The 9,387-nt window shown below is 38.2% G+C and overlaps 1 pseudogene; it reads left to right on the top strand.

Moving 5' to 3' along the window:
• Nucleotides 1-686: 686 nt before the first annotated feature.
• Nucleotides 687-9,387, top strand: part of LOC114628195 — a 10,238-nt pseudogene continuing 1,537 nt past the window's right edge.

Genomic DNA, 9,387 nt, shown 5'->3' with positions numbered 1-9,387 from the left:
GGAAAGACTACATAGAAAGGTATTTGAAGAGTTATTGTTTTCTGTTCATCTGTAGTTAAGCCTAAAATGGCTAAAAAATCCTAGAAAATTAAAACATATTTTATTTTTCATAGGTGGAATGAAAAAAAAACAACCTCTCAAAGTTGTCCTCTCAAATCCACATGTACTATATCACACAGTCCCCAAAACATACCTTCCCACTCTGTATATTGATTGATAAGTAATCAATCAATAATTGTAATTGTATTTGGCATTTATTATTCTACCTTCCTCTACTGAACTTCCTATCACTCACCTCCAGTGACAACTCTTTCTTTTTATCTTCTATGAAATCAGTTTTCACATTCCACAAATAGATGAGAATATGTTGTGTCTGTACCTGCCAAATCCAACAGCCTGCTCTTTTCTATTCAGTTTACGATACACTTCAGGGCAACTAGTTAGGACAGTAACACCCATTCTCAGGTACTAATGGTCACTTCATACATGCTGATGGAATCCTTCCTATTCCTAACTACTTCTCCCAGAGATCTCTAGTATATATTATCCCAGAGATAAGAGGAACACAATCCTTCCAAGTTGTAAGTGCAACTATCCCTCCACACTATCTTCTTCTACAGGAAATTTGTTTTTGTGCTTGGAGAGAGTCAGTTCATGATCTTCAACATGATACTTTCTCCAGAGCCATGAATACAGACAGTTCCTGTACAAAGAGCCCCGGGGATATTTTTAAACAAGAGAAGATGTCCAAGGTAAGGAGTCATGGTGGGGATTGGGCAGAGGCAGCTTAACAACCATGGGCCAATATATGAAGTGGGAACAGAGTCACAAGGTACAAGAAACAGTGTCTTCATAAGACATGCAAAAATTTCAAGATCTCTCCTCTCTCTCTCTCTCTCTCTCTCTCTCTCTCTCTCTCTCTCTCTCTCTGACACACACATACACACACACACTTTCAGCATGTCCTTCTACTGCAGCCCTGCAGCATGTCCTTCTACTGCAGCCCTGTTGATATGAATATTGTGATCTGTAACCTTGCTTATTTGGTGACTCTCAGACATTTATAAATGCAGGAGAACAAGTAGCCAATATTGACCACCTCTGGTATTCTTGGGAAGAAGTTGTTGCTACGTCTTATTTCTCATGTGGCCTTCACTTTGTTCAGGACAGACTATCTTGACATTCTAGGTGACCAAGTTTCTGTTACAAAGAAGGAATTCTGAGCTAAATTTTACACATGTCCAGCAAAGTAGCCATGAAAGCTTCTATTTATTTTCTTTTCTAGTCCTTCAAGGATATTTCCAAATACTTCTCTGAGGAAGAATGGACAAAGCTGACAAAATGGCAGAAAAGTGCCTATGTGTTTATGAAAAAAAACTACATCAGAATGACAGGCCTAGGTAAAATGAAGTATTTGTTTGCTTGTTTGTCTGTTTGTTTGTACAAGTCAATGTGTTCCCCAGTCCCTTGTGTTCTTCTCACATATGTTCATTTTCTTCATGGAAGAAAGATGAAGGCACTCACTGAGTATCCTACTCTTTTCCAGTACTTGTAGAGGTGTTTGCAGAGACCAGCTACCACAGGGCTCAGGACTCACAGCCTACATTTTCGTCCCTTGCAACTCTTTGGCCTGCTGGGCTTTACTGTCTATGCTGAATCCCAGCATCTCCCCTGCCTTTCTCTCTTTTTTGCTCTGTTAAATTAAAACAACACTTTCATTTCTTCTAGGGGTCACAGTCAACCAACCAGTTTTCATGCGCGGAAAGGATCAGATCACAGAATCCCTAATGAAGGAATCTGATGAAGGTCTTGGCCATGAACATGAAGGTGAGTGGGCAGGGAGAGGCTGTAGAGGATTGCCTGTTCATTTTAATGCTTAGAAATATCACAGACACTGCCTCCCTTCCCCAGGTCAGGGCTGAGTGGTAAAGAGTTTATTTAGAAAATCACATAGATGATATTGATGTATCAAATTCTAAGATATTAAAAAGGATTGTGTATTATTATGGTTAGTTACATATGGATAGCAAATGTGACATGTTCAGTTGGAATAACATTGTTTTGTATACTATACTAAACAAGGACAGACATACTACATTCAGAGAGAAAGAAGAAGGGGGAGAAATGGGGAGGGGATTAGGTGAGGAGAGGAAAGGAAAGGAGAGGAAAGGGGAGGAGAGGAGAGGAGAGGAGAGGAGAGGAGAGGAGAGGAGAGGAGGAGAGGAGAGGAGAGAGATCTAGCTCATCTACATGTCAGGGAACAGACCCTGCATAGGATAAAATGTGAATGGTTCAAGAGTCCATATCCTTGAACATATAAAGAACATGTATAATTATGAGACAGAAGACAACATATATTCATTTGCTCTTCTGCTCTAACATAAAACTTTCAAAGATAGTCAGAATGTCCTGTGTCCCACTATACTCCTCAGGAAAGCAACCCAGGTGTACAATTTTATATAGCACTATAAGTTACCTCAAGGTCCAAGTGCAGTACTTATGCACAGTTTTTTGATATTAAAGAAAAATTATTTCACTGTGTAGAAACCAGTAGCACTGGACTGAAACACCCACCCTTTCTCACACATTTTTAAGGAGTCAGAGACATTTTATTTTGACAGTTGCTTCATACAGGCAGTGTTTACAGAATCTGACCACCAATGGTTTTATTTTTATTTTTCATTGTCCTTTTCAACTTCAAGTAGGAAACCTCTTCCAAGCCTGACAACCAGTCATGTTATATAGCAGCATGATCAGTACTTTAAGCCACCTAGTTTTTCACTCAGTGCCTTTCTCATACATTTAACACCTGAAGATTCACTCATTTCAAGTGAAATGGTCTTCATTATTCTACATCTCTAATTGCAAATGATACAAATGCTTATGTAATGCTGTAGGGAATATAAAAACACACTAGAATAGGATAAAACTGTGATGAGGTATAGCTCACATTTTATAAAGTAGCAGCAGTAGGAGCTTTCTGAGATGAAATTTTAATTGGCAAGGCATTACTCAAGAGAATGAGAAGCCATGTTTCACTTCTCCTCCATGAGATGGCTGTAACCATCCATTCCAGCATTTACAGTAGTTTCATGGGCCTGATCTTCAGAAATATTGGCTAACAAGCAACATCTTCTAACTTGTCACCCTCCTATAGGTAAAAATTCTAAGGGGACATTTGTCATGGGACATGCAAAAGACCTGAAGGTGAGTATCTTCTATTTCTCTAGGATTTGACCACATTGGTCCCTCAGTTTATATTCACATTGGTGAGTATGGAAGATGTGAAATGATCAACTTCCACACCTATCCTCTGTTTATATTCTTGTTTTCTTCTCTCTTCTCTGTAGTTCTTTTATTTTCTATTCTTTCTTCTTACTACTTTCTTCCTCCTTTTTGGTTTCTTTCTTTCTTCATTTCTACTTTGTATGCAGAGAATGAGGCACAGAGCTTGAAACCTGACAGGTAAACATTTGACCATTAGGAAAACTTCTACAAACATGCTGCTCTCTTCACAATGATTGATGTAGCATCTATAGTATGATAATGATTATGATAAATAAACCTCTTCAGTTGTCATATTACTTGCAGCCACTGAGTCATTTCCCAGTTGTAAAACACTTGCCTAGTTGTGATCAATGTCCTAGCTTCAATATCCAGTACCATGGACAGTGGTCTGAATCACACTATTTTCTAATATTATTTTAATGAACTAATACCAGTTAACCTCTTGGAACCCTAAAAAACTATTACAATTGATTTCTTTGAATAATAATAAGTATGTGCTTAATTTATTGCTAATATTAAGGATGAGGCTTTTGTGACTAAACATGCTAAAGTATTGACCTAAGCTGCAGTTCCACTGAGTTTATAATCTATAACCCAGCCAGACTATTGAAATGAATTCATGTCTTCATTGGTGTCTAAGATTCATAGAGACCTCCTTTGGGTATTCTCCCACAAATGAGCCTCATATATACCGTCTAACACTTATTTTTCCAAGGAGGAAGCAAGAGCTGGTCTCTATGAATGGGTCTCTAAAATGACTGGAGATGATAGGCATTTCATTGTAAACATCACTCACTATGATCTCCTTCAAGACAGTCTCTACACATTTGAATTCTCTGATTAACCGTCCTAGCAAAGTAAAACCCTCAGAGGCACCTGTTTGTGATGTGAAAGCTCCCATTGCTGCAGAAATTAATCTTTTCTAGAGGGTTTTAATGGATCTGTAAGTTGGTGGCCAGCAAGGAATCTGTTAAGAATGAAAAATTAAAAGTATCATAAAAGAAAGCATTCAATTTTATTATTACTCCATTTAACTATGTTTTTCTTTCCTGTTGTGGCATGCATATAATACCAGAACTATGTGAGATGATGACACTGAGACCTTTGGAGGGTATGTAGGGAGAGCTATCAAATCAAAAACATACATGAAACAAAAGGATTAAAGTGCATATAAGCTAGAATCTCTCGTCTGTTTCATCAAGTTGTACATGGATTTTCAACACTATGAATGAACAAGGTGAAAGAAATCCAGCTTGGGATTCATGGCTTATGACTCCCCTTGACCTACGAAGAATTGGAACAGGTGCCCCTTTGTCTAATTCCACATGCAATGTTCTCATCAGGATTAGGTGTGTTGACACACCCATTACCACACTCTTTGATACCTAGATCATTGTGGCTCATTTTTCCTCCTTTTCCTACATCATTTCCACACACAATCCTGATATACAGTGCTTTTTCCTTTCTATCATTTCCTTTATTGTCCATATAGTGTTCCACAAGCTTCTGTGTAGAACACCTATATTTCTTAGGATCCCTCTCCTTCAGACACAGTGTATTCCTCTATTTTTTCTTTTTCCCAAATTTTATGTGTACCACACTCCCAATTATATGAACATTATTTAACTTTTCCTCAATATTTGTCTGGAAAAAAGATAAAGAACATTTTACTTCTGGGAAATGTGATTCATTTAGTCCATTCTTTACCCTTCTGAGCTTCTGTGTTCCTTTGTATTTAGGCACAATAATGAAATAACCTCCAAGATATGAGGAAGCACATTAATAAAATACATAAAGGAGACATGAACATCCACATTCTGACATGGAAAGAGGTGCAGGCCAGGCTCCATTTTTCCAAACAATTTATAGTGTCTAAGAAAATCAAAAGAGTTGTGTACTGTTAGTGATTTACCTGAGGAGTAAGAGACATATTATTTACTCTTGTCTCTTGCCACTGGTAAATTTTACCTGACATTTCTGATGAGTAACCCTAATTAAATTCATTAGTTTTTCCAACATGGAAGAGATCAATGTGGTTCAGATGTGGAAGGGCATCAACATCAGTGGGAGACACTCAAGGGAGAGTAATGGGGAGTGAATGTTTTCATAATATATACATCTTTGAAAATGTACAAATGACATTTGTGTGCTTAAAAAAACTTTGGAAAAGCCAGGCGGTGGTGGCGCACGCCTTTAATCCCAGCACTTGGGAGGCAGAGGCAGGTAGATTTCTGAGTTCGAGGCCAGCCTGGTCTACAGAGTGAGTTCCAGGACAGCCAGGACTACACAGAGAAACACTGTCTCAAAAAACAACAACAAAAAAAAAACTTTGGAAAAAATGAATTAGGTGTTTTGCACTGAAGAAGTGCCACTGATACATTTTTCATGTTCCTTTAATATTTGAAAGATCCAGAAGGAGGCAGCATGGAAAGGAAATTGCAAAAAGAGAGAGCCAGGTGCACATGTCTCAGAAAGAGCTCAGAGATGCCTGCATACCCAAGCAAAATCAAGTGTATTTCAGAAATACAGTGAGATGGCAACAGGTGAGAAAAATCAATAGGAAACAGCAACTAGCTTTCCTGGTTCTGTTCTGTAGTGTGGTCTGGGTGTGTGGCATAGGCTTTGCACAAACACAGGATATAAAAAGCTGCCAGCCCTATATTCTAGAATAGAATATGATTTCATAATCATGCTCTGGCTTGTACTTCATGTATAAGCCATGTTGCACAGGGTAAATCTTCTACATGCTCTGAGTTTCAAACTCTTAGACCAAAGGATGCAATTAAAGAGTCACTGGTCATAAACTCTTCCAATCATTCCACTGAATTCAAATTTTCTCACAATCTGACAGTTACTCACATAACTATCTCTGTATGAAAACCTGGGCAATGAAATACAGACAGGAGAATGTTCTAGTGAGGAGTGAGATGGGAAATTATCTGAACCTGACAATGGAAGGGCAGATGTCCATAACTGAAATGGCTTTTGGACAATATTGATGTTGTTTTAAAGTCAGGCTATTTGAGCCAGAAGATATCAGACTAGAGCATGGAGAAGGGCTATAGCCCTGTGAGTGGGATTAGTTTTCTGCTCACCTGGTAAAATGGGGGTGGACTCTTCTCTCCAGAACTAATTCTCACTTTGGAACCCTTCCTCACATCAGGACCCAAGCGAAGTCGTGGGTATGTCAGAAGACAAAGATTTCAGAAAAGAAAGCATATCCTAATGTTTGATGTGAGCAGTGATGATGAAGAAAATCACTAACCTGTAAGTGAATCCTTGACTCCTTGACCCCTTTCCTATATCCTTCAAAAGGAGCATCCTTGCTATGGTATAGTGCTTTGTTCTCCAAATCATTAACATAATCTAATCCTTTGAGGTACAACATTCATACTTAATGAAACATTCCACACTTGCTTTACTCTTATCCTTTATATAAGGGTCCTTCCTACCTGTAATCCTTTAAGTTCCCAAACCTCGGGTCAGCTATCAATGTGCAGGCAACATAAAAGCCAGGATAGGCAGACACTGTGACCTGTGTAAAGAATTTGCTTGGGACACAGGTTCTAAGGCTTTGCTTGGGGGGAGGATGAGTTGATGATGGCATGATAAATGGTAGGGATTCTCAGACAATTCTTTTTCTTCACTCTATTCATTTCATCCCAAAACAGGGAAAAACTGGTGAGAAGAATTTGATGAGCATTCAGAATCATGGAAACAACTCTGGTATTCTAAATATCAAATGAAAGAAAAATTTCCCACAGTGAAGAATTAGTGTCAGTATTCTTACTCTGTGCCAAACACCCTCTGAAGTCTCTTCTCTGTTTGTTTGTTTGTTTGTTTGTTTGTTTGTCTGTTTGTGAGGTTTATATTTTCATTTAGAGGTATGCATGTAGTTGCCTGTGCAAGTGCATGACACCTAGATTTAGGTATCTGCAGACATCAGAAGGTGGCATTGGATCCCCTGGAGATGGAATTTGAGATGGTTTTGAACTGCCCAATGTGGGTGCTAAGAACCCAATTTAGGCCCTTTGAAAAAGCAGCAAGTACTTTTCACTGTTGAGACATCTCTGTAGCCACCAAAGCCTGGTGATAACACTGTGCTAAGTTGGTTAATGTTTTTCAACCTCATTGAAACACTGCATCACTATTACACTCATTTTATGCTATTCAGTAACCATTGTTCTAACTACTTATGGAGCACACTCTATTAGCACTGCTCTCACTGAGTTACAAGCACTCTGAAAGCATCTTTCATGATTGTTATCAAACACTCTGTTCCCACTGGTTAGCATTATGTGAGGAATATGTCAGATACCTGTATTTCGTTGAACAAGGAGTAAACCTAAGGTATGTTGTTATCTGTTGTCCTGAAAATATTTGAGTCACATTCTATCAGTCATTTTCTCTACTGAAGTGTTCTACCCTTCTCTTGTCCAAATATGAACATTGCAAACAGTGCTGTTTTATGATTTAACATATTTTTCTCTGAACTTCTATGGAGTAGAGACAAGAGAGAGAGAGAGAAAGAGAGAAAGAGAAAGAGAGAGAGAGAGAGAGAGAGAGGGTGAGAGAGAAAGAGAGATACAGAGACAGAGAGACAAAGGGAGAGAGGGAGAGAGGGAGACATACAGAGACAGAGAGACAGACAGAGATAGAGAGAGACAGAGAGACAGAGAGGGAAGAGAGAACAAACCAATAAATCACTCTGCAAAATTATCACCTGCTCTACTCCACTGGAAATATGTCTGGACTTGTCCTTCTCACTGCACTGTGTTACTAGTCAGTATATACTGCACAGGGAAAAACCTATCCTTCATTGCCCCTGAATCAGTCACTGTCACATAATAGATATAAAAGTTTCCCAAGTATTGTCTTCTTTCTTTCTTGGTTACATAGATTTGCATATGGGGTTATTTATGCCTAATTCTTAGAAACAAACTTGATGCATCACAGATGTTATATATTCAACAAGCATCTAATGAACATAATTTATGTGCTCAGCACCATCCTAGGTCCTTGAAGACTGGCTTTCTTATAAAATCATGGCTTGGGACAATCTTATCCTAGTATATACTTGCAAAGTATAGAGATGGTGCAGTCAACTTTGATTAAGTGAACAGGACTCTATTTTAGAACATTGTATGTTGGAAGAAATGAAAACCCTTCATGTTAGATGATGTGTACACTGGGGTTGCTGGTTTTAGAATACCTGCTTATGTGTTTGAAGCTCTGGGTTCAACTCTCAACACTGAAAAATATTATTTCCAATGGTTTTGAAACAACATCCACAGATGAAATCATTACTGGTGCAATTTTGAACTTGCTCTCACACAGCTTTCAAGTACAGAAATTTGACTTTCTAACCCTAGTCTTCATGGGATCTGGGGACCCTGGTAAATGTGAGGCATCTAGTAAGAGTTCCAGGACTTATCATCTAGAGAAATATAGGAGTGGAATACATTGTGATGTCAAGAACATTGAAGAAGACAAGTCAGGAAGGGATAAGTAAATATACCAAAATATATTCATAATTATGGATCTAGGGTGTGGCATCATTTTCTAAGAGAGGATTCCTAAAAATATGAAAATATAGGTGAAGAAAGGGGAGGAGGAATAATGTCAGTAAGGTAAGGTTGGATAGAGCTATACATACTGTGTGTGCAGAAGTGTGTTAGCTTCACAGCAAGGTAGAGGCACGAACAAGTATAGATTATCACTTTAGTCTCCATACAATTAAGGATGAGATACTTTAAGTCTTTTATTTTGGTTCATTTTAGTTTGGTTTGGTTTGAATTTTTGTTTGTTTGTTTAGATGTTTTTCCTCATTAAATGTGGACAAAAGAATCCAAATAAAGAATAAATCTGGAAAAAATCCATGTAGATGTGAAGATCAAGAGCAAGTTTGCATGCAGTGAGGAAAAAGGTTTCGAGAGGTTAAGAAACTTGCTCAAGATTGAACCCAAATGGAAGCAGGGAGTTTGAAGCAAGCCATTGTCTTCATTTGGATTTCCCAAAAGACCCTATTACAGCATCAGTTTTTCCCGGTTTTGTAGCCTTTTGATGCCCCTAACTAATATATATATATATATATATATA

This window comes from Grammomys surdaster, unplaced genomic scaffold (genome assembly GCF_004785775.1).
Source record: "Grammomys surdaster isolate TR1022 unplaced genomic scaffold, NIH_TR_1.0 265, whole genome shotgun sequence".
Lineage (NCBI taxonomy): Eukaryota > Metazoa > Chordata > Mammalia > Rodentia > Muridae > Grammomys > Grammomys surdaster.
The sequence above is the reverse complement of the archived record's forward strand: the minus strand, read 5'-3'. Positions and strand labels throughout refer to the sequence as shown.